Source organism: Triticum urartu, chromosome 7A, assembly GCF_056163025.1.
Source record: "Triticum urartu cultivar PI428250 chromosome 7A, HENAU_Tu73, whole genome shotgun sequence".
Classification (NCBI taxonomy): domain Eukaryota; kingdom Viridiplantae; phylum Streptophyta; class Magnoliopsida; order Poales; family Poaceae; genus Triticum; species Triticum urartu.
Genome location: NC_141879.1, coordinates 329,000,992 through 329,013,483, shown reverse-complemented (window position 1 = coordinate 329,013,483; position 12,492 = coordinate 329,000,992). Strand labels below are relative to the sequence as shown.

At 44.5% G+C, this 12,492-nt stretch overlaps 1 long non-coding RNA gene across 2 annotated transcripts; it reads left to right on the top strand.

Annotated features, from left to right (window-relative positions):
- The first annotated feature begins 713 nt into the window (after window positions 1–713).
- Window positions 714–3,967, top strand: LOC125521141 (uncharacterized). 2 transcript variants are annotated; one of them, XR_007289066.2, is made up of 2 exons: window positions 714–1,610; window positions 1,746–3,967. It is a non-coding gene; the product is annotated as an uncharacterized LOC125521141 (long non-coding RNA). The 2 variants fall into 2 exon arrangements; XR_007289062.2 differs by having other exon boundaries at window positions 1,743–3,967.
- The last annotated feature ends 8,525 nt before the right edge of the window (window positions 3,968–12,492 follow it).

The following is a 12,492-nucleotide window of genomic DNA, read 5'->3' as shown; positions in this document are numbered from 1 at the left end:
GTACATCTTCTTACTTCCAGGATGAATGGATAGGAGGGAATTGTGCGCCTCGTTCATAATGACTTTCCTTAGATCACCTTTAGGAATCACAATCCGGTAATAGAGTGTCTTTGTCATCAATGCGATAGCACTTGTATTTGGGTTGGCTCTTGGCAATCCCATTTTCACCTTCTGGCATCAAGAAGTTGTGCCTCACTAATTTGATCTTTCAAAGTAGGAGAGACTTGGAGATTGGCAAGAAAGCCTTGAGGAACAACTTGGAGATTCAGTTTGCGGAAAGCTTCACAAAGGTCCTGTTGGAAGGGCTTGAGAATTAAGCTATTGCAGTAAGCCTTCCTGCTCAAAGTATCTGCAATGACATTGGGCTTGCCTGGAGTATATTCAATACTCGGATTGTATTCTTGAATCATTTCGACCCAACGAGTCTGCCTGAGGTTGAGGTTGGGTTGAGTGAAGATATACTTGAGGCTCTTATGATCTGTGAAGATGTTCACTTTCCTTCCCAATAAGAGATGTCTCCATCTTTCCCTAATAATAAAGCACGGATTGACTTCATGGGTTCACCATCACAATACGCTTCTTCCCGTGAATTTACGTTTTCAGTTTTTTCACTTATATTATTTTCGCTATCCGAGGTGGCACTATTTACGTGGAATTTTTATCTGTCATTCGTGCGCTAAGAAAATTTAGTACGTTTCGATTTTCTTGTTTTTTCTGACGTTGGTAAGCGGCATGGGCTTCGGGCACACATCGTCGGCCTGCACTGCCGCCTTCGCATACCCACGTTTCTCTCCCCACTTTGCCTGGTTTCCTCCAGAAAAAAGAAACAATTCATCTACACCTCGGACTAGATTTGTTTGGCAGCCGGAGATTTGCAACAAAAAAGGGAGACGAAGAGGATAGGGTGAAATCGGCGGCACCGCCGCCGCCGCTACGGGGCACGAGCATGGAGGCGGCCGGGATGGTGTGGTGCCGCCGCCACTACGGGACACAAGCACGGAGGCGGCTGGGATAGTGTCGTGAGGGAGTTGGGAGAGGAACAGGGGGAGACGATGGCGGCCTGAGGGTGCGGTGCTGGGCGCCATGGGGTTCATCATCCCGCTGGCCTTAAGTGTCGCCGCTACGGGCACGAGCATGGAGATGGCCTGGATGGTGTGGTTCCGCCGCCGCTACGGGACACGAGCACGGAGGCGGCTGGGATAGTGTGCTTAGGGAGTTGGGAGAGGAACAGGGGGAGACGATGGCGGCCTGAGGGGGCGGCGCTGGGCGCCATGGGGTTCAACATCTCGCCGGCCTTGACTCGCGCACGTCTCGTTCCGCTCAGGGCACATCCTGCCTCAGCAGCCACACCTGTCCCTCCAAGCACAGAGCTTGCTGCCCCCACCCCCGTACAATGAATGAGCATGCCAAGGAGAGGAGCTCCCTGCGTATGGGAGACCAGCCGCTCCCCAATCTTCAGATCTGACCAACGTGGGAGGAATTGTTGGAGAACAACCAAATCCAAATGCCTCACCAATGAGCACCATCATTACCTGAAGCTTGGAGAGTATTACTAATTGCTTTCTATTCATTATTGCCTGAAGCGGGAGAACAATTTAGTTATTTCTCCGGTAATTGATAGTTTTTATATTATATACTTGTGTTTTCTTTACTGTAGAGACCACTGATTATTCACCCAGAGTATAATGTTTGTGACTAACACCTATTTATCAACACATGGGATGACCATGTCGTGGGTGAAGAAGTTTGCAATGGATCAACCTTGAAGACACTCGGAACATTTACTTAGAGTGAAGACTCTCGCGGCGCAATTGCCACGGCCCCGACCTCGCCGATTGTTGACCTCGCTGGCTTGACAGCGTCCTTTGTGATTCTGAACATAGGTGCTACTCTCCTGGACACCGCCGACTCAGGTCCTACTCTCCTAGACGCCGCCAACTCAGGTGCCATCTCCGTCCAAGATTTCATAATAATTTTTTATGCATCAAGACATTCTTATGTACACATGTAGCTTCTATCAGGTTATATCTACATGTAGCATTGGAGAATATTATGCTGAGTGGGCCATATCGGTGTTTGTCTGCACGCATTATTATATCCTCTTCTTATCTCCCCCGCTTGTGCCACCGGAGAATATCAAGGATGTGGCGTCGGCACTGAGCTGCCACTGGTAGGCAAGGGCATGTGGCCTGGTTGTGAACGATGAGATTGGGGTCGGCACACACCAAAGCGACACACATAGGCAGAGTTATATAAAAAATAAGAAATCCATCTAATTCTACTTGACAACCTTCCAACACGAGGTAACATCATTTTTGGCATGGGTATATCTTATATCTACTAAATATCACTTCTAGATATTGGTGTTACGTACCAAGTGTATACATCTATATTGCCAATGCTTCTGCGCTTTTGATAATTAGTCAATATTTTCATGTATTTGTTACAACAATATGGTGTTAGCAAGCGTATTGTCTTGTGAAAAATTGATGATTGCATCTGCACTTCGTATCTAATTGTGTTATTTCAGAGCTAATATTTTTACTAATTATTCTATTCTTTCCACTTCTTGTATAAACAGACCAGGACCAGTATTCTGAACCTCATACCATTAAGGTAATCAACTAATTTTTTATAGATGCACTAACTGATTGCTAATTTCAGCTTTGTTCTTCATTACTGTAGGGCATATCTGTATTCTAAAGAAAATTCGTACACCTGGTAATTCTTTCTTGACATGGCTATTCCATCGAGGTTTAATCCTATGATACACAACTAATAGTTTGTTGGTATGCATAACTATCTTGCCAAAGGTATTGCCTGTGTATATCACTTTGTAGTTGAAAGTGTTTGCTGCATCATTATGAGCATCATGTTTGCCTTTTTGTGGAAACATAGTGTAGAACTCTTCTTGCTACTATCGTCAACTCTCAACGAGTCAGTGATGGACAAGATTATTATTCATGTATTTGAACAATTGATTCAGGGTCTATTCATAGATGTGTTAATTTGTTTTTGTATGACTCCTTTGTTCCATCAATGTTTTTTACATCCAAATGAACTACACTATTCTTATACAATCAAATTAGAATATTTTGATTTTTTTATGATCACTTAAATAAATGAATATCCACGGTTATTAGGGAGGGATGGAGAGGGAGAGCGAGATGGAGAGATAGAGAGAGAGCACATTTAATATTTGATAGCTTCCCTTACTAAATCACCTCTCTGATGGAGCTGCAGTTTTGCATGTTTAAAATGAATGAGTATGTAAATTAGCGACATTTTCTTAAATGCACCTGAAATATTTGCATAAAATGCTTTCCTAGGGCTGGTCAACTCTTTTTATTTCTATCATAGTACACATGTCTAACACCACAAATTGCCATATGGTTTTCAATGGTACATGAGCTGTGAGTTGCCCTATTATTTTAAGAGTTCATAAGTTGGGTTGACTGTGAGACTCTAAATACATGATACATGGTCTTGTACAATTTATATTACTGTCCATCGAAGTGTTTTATACTCGTTATTAAAGTTGCAGGTTATTCCTTTGAATGATCTAAGAAATATATTTGGATTAGGGAAGCATGAAGCACAAGGAATCACCTCAGATATTGAATCTCGAGCATACAGAAATAATCTTATAAAATCCTTTAGTACTGATTTGGCTGCTACTCCTAACAAAGCATCATTCCTCCAAAATCTCTGTCAGGAGTTACAGTTTGATCCTGAACTTGCTAGCAAGATGCATAAAGATACCAAGTTGACACTTGTTTTTTGTATTGCATCATTAATTTTACAGCATAGTTCTATGTTAGCTCGAAATTTGATCTTGCTCCTGCTAGCAAGATGTGTACCATATTAGCTACAGCTTGAAGGATATAATCCTTTTGTTTCAAGACTGATGGTTAAACATTCCTCCAGTGTGAAAGTTATTATTTTCTATTCAAATATCTTCGTTACATTCCTTCGGTGTGAAAGTTATTAGTTTCAGTTTGAAGGATATAATTTTAACTATATGTATTTGGCTATCAAACAACTTTTCTGCTATCCGATTTTGTTTTTGCAAAAGTTGCTTCTGTTCTATATAGGTGTATAGTTTTCATGCTAACTGGAAAGTACCAAAGTACCAAAGTTGTCTATCCTAGCTGCACCAAACTACATTTTCTTGTTTTATTAATATGAGATATATAAGAAAGTGCAGCGGGAATGGTTTGTACTCATGCTTGATGATATTTGGCTTAGGCTCCTGGACATCCTCATGGCCACAGTGTAGATGGGACACTTGTGGTTATCTTCATTTGTCATTGGTGGTCAGAGAAACAAAACAAAGCTGGAGTGGAAGGTTGAAACAAAACAAAGTGTCTAGGACTAGGAGTTTCAATACGTTGTTAAAAATTGTGCCAAACATTAAGGTTGATTTCAATTCCTTTGCATATGTGTTCATCCTTCTAGCATAAGAAAAATATGGTGCTTTGCTTGAAAAATTTGTGTCTTAGTTCTGGAAGGCATTAAGTTTCCATACATGCTGGTACTGATCAATCCATCCCTCTGAAAACATGATACCCTCTTTCACATGCTTCATATAAGCTATGCACACGCCATCTCACCAAGAACTGATAACATGTTTCATTTAAGAGATCATTTGAGATTTGCATAATTGTTTTGAGAATGGGCAGGGTAGCATCAACACCGGCCTCGATCAGTGTCGGGGAAACGGTGAACCGACAAAGAAGGCAACTCGGGTAGGGTGGCGCAGGACATCGACACCGGCCGCAACCAACGTCAATGTTTCATTTAAGAGATCATCTTGAGATTTGCATAATTGTTTTGAGAATGGGCAGGGTAGCATCAACACCGGCCTCGATCAGTGTCGGGGCAACGGTGAACTGACAAAGAAGGCAACTCGGGTAGGGTGGCGCAGGACATCGACACCAGCCACGACCAATGTCAGAGGATGGGTCGTTGGGACAGAAGGATGAAGACAAAGAGGACGAAGAAGACAGTGATAACAAATTTTTTATCACCGATAAAAAACAGGCGACTGATGCATAGTTGCTCTCATACTATCCGCTAAAGAAATTGATAAGGACTTCACACATGTCACTTAGTCATCAGTTTGATTTATTCATGTATTTCGCCCGTAGCAACGCACGGGCATTGTACTAGTGTTAATAATGCATGGATAATTGCCGCCAACTCAAGGTCATGAGTGGGGTAGTTCCTTTCGTTGGGCTTCAACTGGAGAGAGGTATAGGCCACAAATTTCTTCTCTTGCATTAACACAGCGCCGAGAACTTGTAAGGAGGCATCATAGAAAACTTCAAATGGCTTGGATTCATCAGGAGGAGTCAAGACAGGAGCTGTGACTAACTTCTCTTTGAGGGTGTTGAAAGCAATGTCACATTCAGGCGTCCAGACATACTTGACATGCTTCTGGAGGAGGTTGGAAAGAGGCTTTGCAATCTTAGAGAAATTCCCAACGAATCTTCGACAATAGCTTGCAAGCCCAAGAAAACTATGGAGCTGCTTGACATTCTGAGAAGGTTTCCAATTCACAATTGCAGACACCTCCTCAGGATTAACAACGATGCCTTTGGCGGAGATGATATGACCAAGATAAAGAACTTCATCAAGGCAGAACTCACACTTGGAGAATTTCACATAGAATTGATGCTCTCTGAGTTTGTCAAGCACCAATCTCAAATGCTTGGCATGATCCTCCTTATTCTTGGAAAAGACCAAGATATCATCGAGATACACCAGGACGAAATCATTTGTGTAAGGGTTGAAGATGAAGTTCATCATGCAAGAGAACGTTGGAGGAGCATTGACAAGGCCGAAAGACATGACAGTATATTCATAAGAACCATAGCTTGTTCTGAATGCTGTCTTGAGGATATCTTGCTCACGAATGTGAATCTGGTGATAACCCATACAGAGGTCAAGCTTGGAGAATACTTGAGAACCCTTAAGTTGCTCGAATAGATCATTGATGTTGGGAAGTGGATACTTGTTCTTTATTGTCTTCTTGTTCAATGGGCGGTAGTCGACGCAGAGTCGTTTCGTTCCAACCTTCTTCTTGACAAAAAGAACACCACAACCCTATGGAGATGAACTCGGTCTGATCAAACCCATACACTCTTGTTCATCGAGTTGTTTCTTCAACTCCTTAAACTCCTCTGGTCCAAGCTTGTAAGGACGCTTGCAAACGGGTTCCGTGCCAGGCTCAAGATCGATAACGAATTCAACTGGCCAGTGAGGAGGCATTTCCGGAAGCTCTTCTGGAAAGACGTCTTGATATTCACAAACAACTGGAATCTGAGATATGGCATTCAACTCGCCCTTCTCATTGGGAGAAAACAGCCGAATGGTTTCATCACGAGCGGCATAGATGATCACATCCTTAGAAGAGTGTGTCAATTGAATTTGCCTGGCAGCACAATCAAGCTGAGCCTTGTGCTTAGCAAGCCAGTCCATGCCGAGAATTAGATCAATATCCGAGTCACCAAGAACCATTGGAGAAGACAGAAATCTATAGTCTCCCATCTTGGGAAACATTCGGAACCACCAAACTGGCACTCAACCGTTTACCCGGAGAAACGATATCCATGGTTTTACCCAAATGAGAAGAAGTGAATTCATGCTTGGCAAAAAACGGTCTTGACATGAAACAATGTGATGCACCAGTGTCAAGAAAAACTTTTGCAGGAATACAGTTAATTGGAAGGTTACCATGATCACTTCTAAAGAATCCTCTGCCTGAGCTGCGTTCATCATGTTGACCTTAGCATGCTTGGGATTATGCTTGACCATTGCATTGCTGACAGATCTCACAGCAGGAGGAGGCGGAAGGCGCCTTTGGTTGAAGCACTTGTTTGCATAGTGCCCTTTCTGCTGACACTTGTTGCAAGTAACCTCTGAGAGCGGACGGTGATAAGGAGCACTTGACCTTGGAGTTTGAGACTGAGCTTTGTTCTGATAGCCTTGGTTGGGTGGGTGCGAAGATCCATTGCGACTTTTGCTCTTCTGCTGGTAGGACTGACGAAACGGAGGAGGAGGCAAACAGAACTTCTATTGCTTAGCTGCCACTTTTGAGGAAGAAGGTTGAACTGCGTCCCTGACTCTCTTCTTAGATGCATCACACTTGAGCTGAGCGGCTTCTTGCTTTAGTGCCATGTTGTAGAATTGATCAAACTTAGTCTGCTCAAGAAGCACAAGAGCTAACTGTAGATCCTCTTTGAGGCCACCTCTGAATTGATAGATCATGCTCTTCTCATTAGGAACGTCTTGTTTAGCAAAGTGAGCAAGTTTCTGAAACTGGATATTGTATTGATACATGGACATGCTGCCTTCCTTGAGATTGCAGAACTCCTCATGCTTGCACTTAGCTACACTTGGTGGAATGTGATGAGCTTTGAAGTCTTGGCGGAAATCATCCCAGGTAATCACATGACCTCCTCTGGAATCTCTGTATTGTTGATACCACTCAGCAGCTTGGTCCTTGAGTTGAAACGAAGCAAACTTGACAAAGTCCTCAAGCCTGACATTGCTACACTCAAAATGTTTGCAAATGTCCACGAGCCAGTCGTTGGCGTCTGTGGCCTCGACACAGTTGCTGAAGGACTTCGGTTGGTTTACGAGGAACTGGTTGAGGGTAGCAAACTGAGGCTGATTGTTGCCTTGGCCTTGATTTCCTTGGTTGCCTTGACCTTGGGTGCGCTCTTGCAAGAGTTGCAATAGCATCTGAGTATTGGTGCGGTGGCTGCCATGACAGCTTGCATGCCTCCGGAGGTGGAGGTGGTGGTGGAGGGTTCGACTGTTCCCCATCATTGCAGTCTAGATTATGACACGTCGGAGGAGCCATCCTGAAGAGGTTGACATCCGTTAACATCCTGAAAGACATATATTCAAGCTGAATCAATGGATCAAAATAGCAACATAAAGTATTAACATTCGAACAAGGATGAACGAATGAATTCCAAAGTAAATCATCACACGTCCATAAGTTGAGAAGCCACCTAGATACAGGTAGATGAATAAAGCAACAAGGCACGGATATGAACAAATAAGTGGTAAGGATTATCCAATTACAAACCAAATATCTGAGAGAAGAAATACTAGAGCTACTTGAATTCCCACCTATGAAACTCCCGAAACTTTCTGGTTATGCAATCAGGTGTTGGGGATACAAGGGAAGCATAATAACTCACCCAAACTAGCAATTCCTACATCTAGCTGTATCCATCCTTCAACACATAACCAAGGAACCTTCGGAAATCATGTACCTCAACCTTCGAAAAGCATCCTCTATACCAGTTATGGCAATACTCCAGAACTCCCACCCCAGTACTAGGTGGAATCGAGGTTATCTCACCAACAACTGCATAAAAGAGATTTTCGATGTGGGCGAACTCAGGTATTCCAGAACTGCAACGATAAAATTGTGACGACAACACCTCGGAGCTTAACTCCCCGGGACACTGCCACAACCCGTAAATGTTAGGAGGCACCAAGAACAATGTTCTCGTCACAAAACTATCAGAACGATTCCAAGATACCCGCGTGATCCTAAATTTTTTCGTGAAATTTGAGGAGAGAAGAGTCAAAACTTCTATGTCAGGAGGCCTCACCAGAGCGACGAAGGGACTGAGGAGTAAAAAGAATCCTACTCTCCGATATATATAATCCTAAGACTCAAAACAATTTGTTCTAGACTCAACAACGTCAGCGATTCGATCAAGCAGGGGGTTCTAAGTCGGGGAATGCTCTGATTACCAATTTGTAACACCCACAATGCGGCTATATCTCCCACGTGTCGGGGAATGACTTAGAAGCATAGCCGCATGGTAGGCATGTCGCAAGAGGGGTAATATTTACACATCCCATGTACTGAATGAGAAAGGGATAAAAAGTCGGCTTACAATCGCCACTTCACACAATACATAAATAGTTCATACATCATCCAAAGTACAATCAAAGGTCTGACTACGGAACCAAAATAAAAGAACACAACCCCATATGCTAGATCCCCGATCGTCCCAACTGGACTCCACTACTGATCATTTGGAAAAGAAACATAGTAATGACCCGAATCCTCGTCGTACTCCCACTTGAGTTCGGTAGCGTCCCCTGCACTAGCATCATCGGCACCAGCATCTGTTTGGAAGTAACCACAAGTCACAAGGACTCAGCAATCTCACACCCGCGAGATCAAGACTATTTAAGCTTAAGGGTAGGAAAGGGGTAGTGAGGTGGAGCCGTAGCAAGCACTAGCATATATGGTGGCTAACATACGCAAAAGAGAGCGAGAAGAGAAGCAACGGTCGAGAAACTATAAGTGTTCAAGAAGTGATCCTGAAGCTACTTACGTCCAAGCATAACACGAGACCGAGTTTTATTCAAAGCGAACTGTCAAAGGGTTCCCATAACACCCAACCGCGTAAGGAACGCAAAATCAAGGAACATAACACTGGTATGACGAAAACTAGGGCGGCAAGAGTAGAACAAAATGCCAGGCATAAGGCCGAGCCTTCCACCCTTTACCAAGTATATAGACGCATTAAAGTAAATAAGATATAATAATGATATCCCAACAATATCCATGTTCCAACATGGAACAAACTTCACTTCACCTGCAACTAGCAACGCTATAAGAGGGGCTGAGCAAAAGCGGTAACATAGCCAAACAACGATTTGCTAGGAAAGGTGGGTTAGAGGCTTGACATGGAAATATGGGAGGCATGATATAGCCAGTGGTAGGTAGCGCGGCATAGCAATAGAGCGAACAACTAGCAAAGCAAAGATATAAGTGATTTCGAGGGTATGGTCATCTTGCCTGCAAAGTTCTCAGAGTTGTCGCAAGCTTGATCCTCGTTAGGGTACTCAACAGGTTCCTCGGTCACGTACTTGTCTCCCGGATCTACCCAAATTAAGAACACAAGCAAAGGACCAACAATCAATCATGGTGCAATGCACAAGCAACATGATGCAATACATGGCATGATATGCAAGACATGATATGCAATGCATATGCGTGCTCCAGAAGGAAAAGAATGATCAAGCAATCAACTTGGCAAACCAAGTGTGCCGCTGGAAAGATGAGATGATTTCGGTCGAAATCGTTATAAAGATCACCGAAAACGGATGCACAGTTTGCAAATGGCAAGCAAAACAAGAATGGTGTTATTCTGCGATTAACAGCACGATGCTACTTAGCGTGCAACAAGAAACTAAGCTACTGCACTCCAACATAACAACAAAGCATATGGCAGTTATGTACACAAGATGCCTGACAAAATATGAACACTGAGCTACGGCTAAATCATTCTAGAACAGGTTAAAACAAGCATGGCAAAAGTGCAAAAGATATCAGTTCCTAAGACTTAGTGAAAATACTAACATGGCATAAACAGCATCAGGAAGCAAAGTTTAGAGCTAGCAAACAACATGCTACAGGAACATATCATAGCAAATAAAGGCATGGCATGAATCTACTAAAAGCATATATCAAAAGTCCCTTACTGAACATGAGCCACAAAAGCACAGATGATATGATGGCACCCATGTAAACCTAGCAAGTTTTATTAACAGTTTCAGACTTGGCAGAAAATAGAGCATGGCAAAAACAGATTATGATAGCAACTTGGCATGCTTGTTTCACTCATCATAGTGCACAAAAATACATGGAATCAATACTATCATGTAGTAGGCATGGAAATGAAGCTAACCATGTGACAAACACCTACATAGCATGATTGAAATAAATCACACAAAAATGACAAAACAACATCATGATGTGAAATGACATGATCATGAACTTGCTCAAATGCAGAAACTAATGCCACCACTGGATTGGTGGGACTTTTCTACCCTAAAAACATATATAATATGTGGGGGTTACTGTAGAAAAATCCCCACAAAAGCTATGAGATGCAACCTGCCTAAAATGGCATGAAACAGAAATGGCATAAACCCTAAACGGAAACGTCCCGATCTGGACTTACCAGATAAGGAAAGACCCGAATCGGAAAGGCTCAAAATGGACAAATGCCCGGTTGGGTAAAAGACACGGGCATGGGGATGACATGTGGGCCCGTGGGTGCGCGTGTGGGTGTGAGGCTGACAGGTGGGACCTGGCCTCTGTCTTGCTGACCAATGGGTCCATCTTGGGGCCCACAAGGCGGTGACGCAAGCACGCGAGAGCAGGGGAAAACAGAGGAGGGGGGCCGGCGGTGACCGAGCATGGCAGAGGCCTCGCCGGAGTTGCTCTGGTGGCCCTACGGCATGGCGGAGAGGCGCAAAAGGACCGCATGAGGATCCCGCACCTGCGGGTGCTGCTAGGTGCACCGGGCGATGACGGAGTCGACGCCGGCAATGAGCTATCGAGGCGGCAACGGGGAGGGGCTAAACGGGCGGCAAGGAGCTCGGCTCGGACGCGCGCGGCGCTAGGAATCTCCGAGACATGGCAAAAACGACGAAGGGTGCTCGGAGCACTCGTTTGCGTGAGGTCCGGTGGCGGCACGATCGCGAGCAGCTAACGGCGACGGAGCGCATAAAACGAGGGGGAGGATGGGGAGGAGCGCAAGCTCACCACAAGCATTTGTGTGCACTCGGCTTGACGAGAGGCGGTCGAAGACGAGCACGGCGGCGATCGAACACCTACGGGTACCGCGGGGAAGAAGAGGAAGGAGTCAACGGCGTCTTGGCGTCCCACGGTGAAGTAGTGGATGTTGGGGACGTAGACGACATCGGGGAAGAAATCAGACACGATCGCCAGGGTGGAGGTGGTCAGAGAGCATGCCGACGATGGGCTCACGCGCTCAGATGTGCTCAGAACATGGGTGGCGCGATGAATCTGGAGGCTCTCTCACCTGGCGGCGGCGGAGAGAGGGAAGAGGGAAAACCCTAAACACGCATGGAGATGGAGAGAGCTTAAATGGAGGGCCAGGTCGAGGGTTTGGAGCGGCGACGCTCTCGGCCATGGCCATGTGCGTGCTCACAAGGGGGGCCGAGGAGCAAGAAGGTGAGTGAGGGTGAAAGTGCAACTATCCCTGGGTGGTTTTGGTAATTCCTAACAACATATAGCTCATTGAGCTAACATTATTCCAAGATTAATTTTTCAGGAAAAGCTCAATGAATGGCATGGCATGGATGAGGAAAGTGGATCCCTCAAAATTCTAAGGACAACAAAGTTTGGCCCAAGCTTGAAGCTCAAGACTCTACATTTTATATTTTAGTGATCCAAGATCACATTGAGTCTATAGGAAAAGCCAATACTATCAAGGAGGGATGAGGTGTTGCTTAATGGCTTGCTTGCTCAAAATGCTTAGTGATATCCTCCAAAATCATCAACTACCTTCCCACATCCACATATGACCTAAACCAAAAGTCAAACTCGGCACCACCGATTCTTTCTATCCGGCACCACCGAGTTTCAAATGTCATAGACACTGCCACAAACCCTAAGAAAATCGGTCTCACCGATAG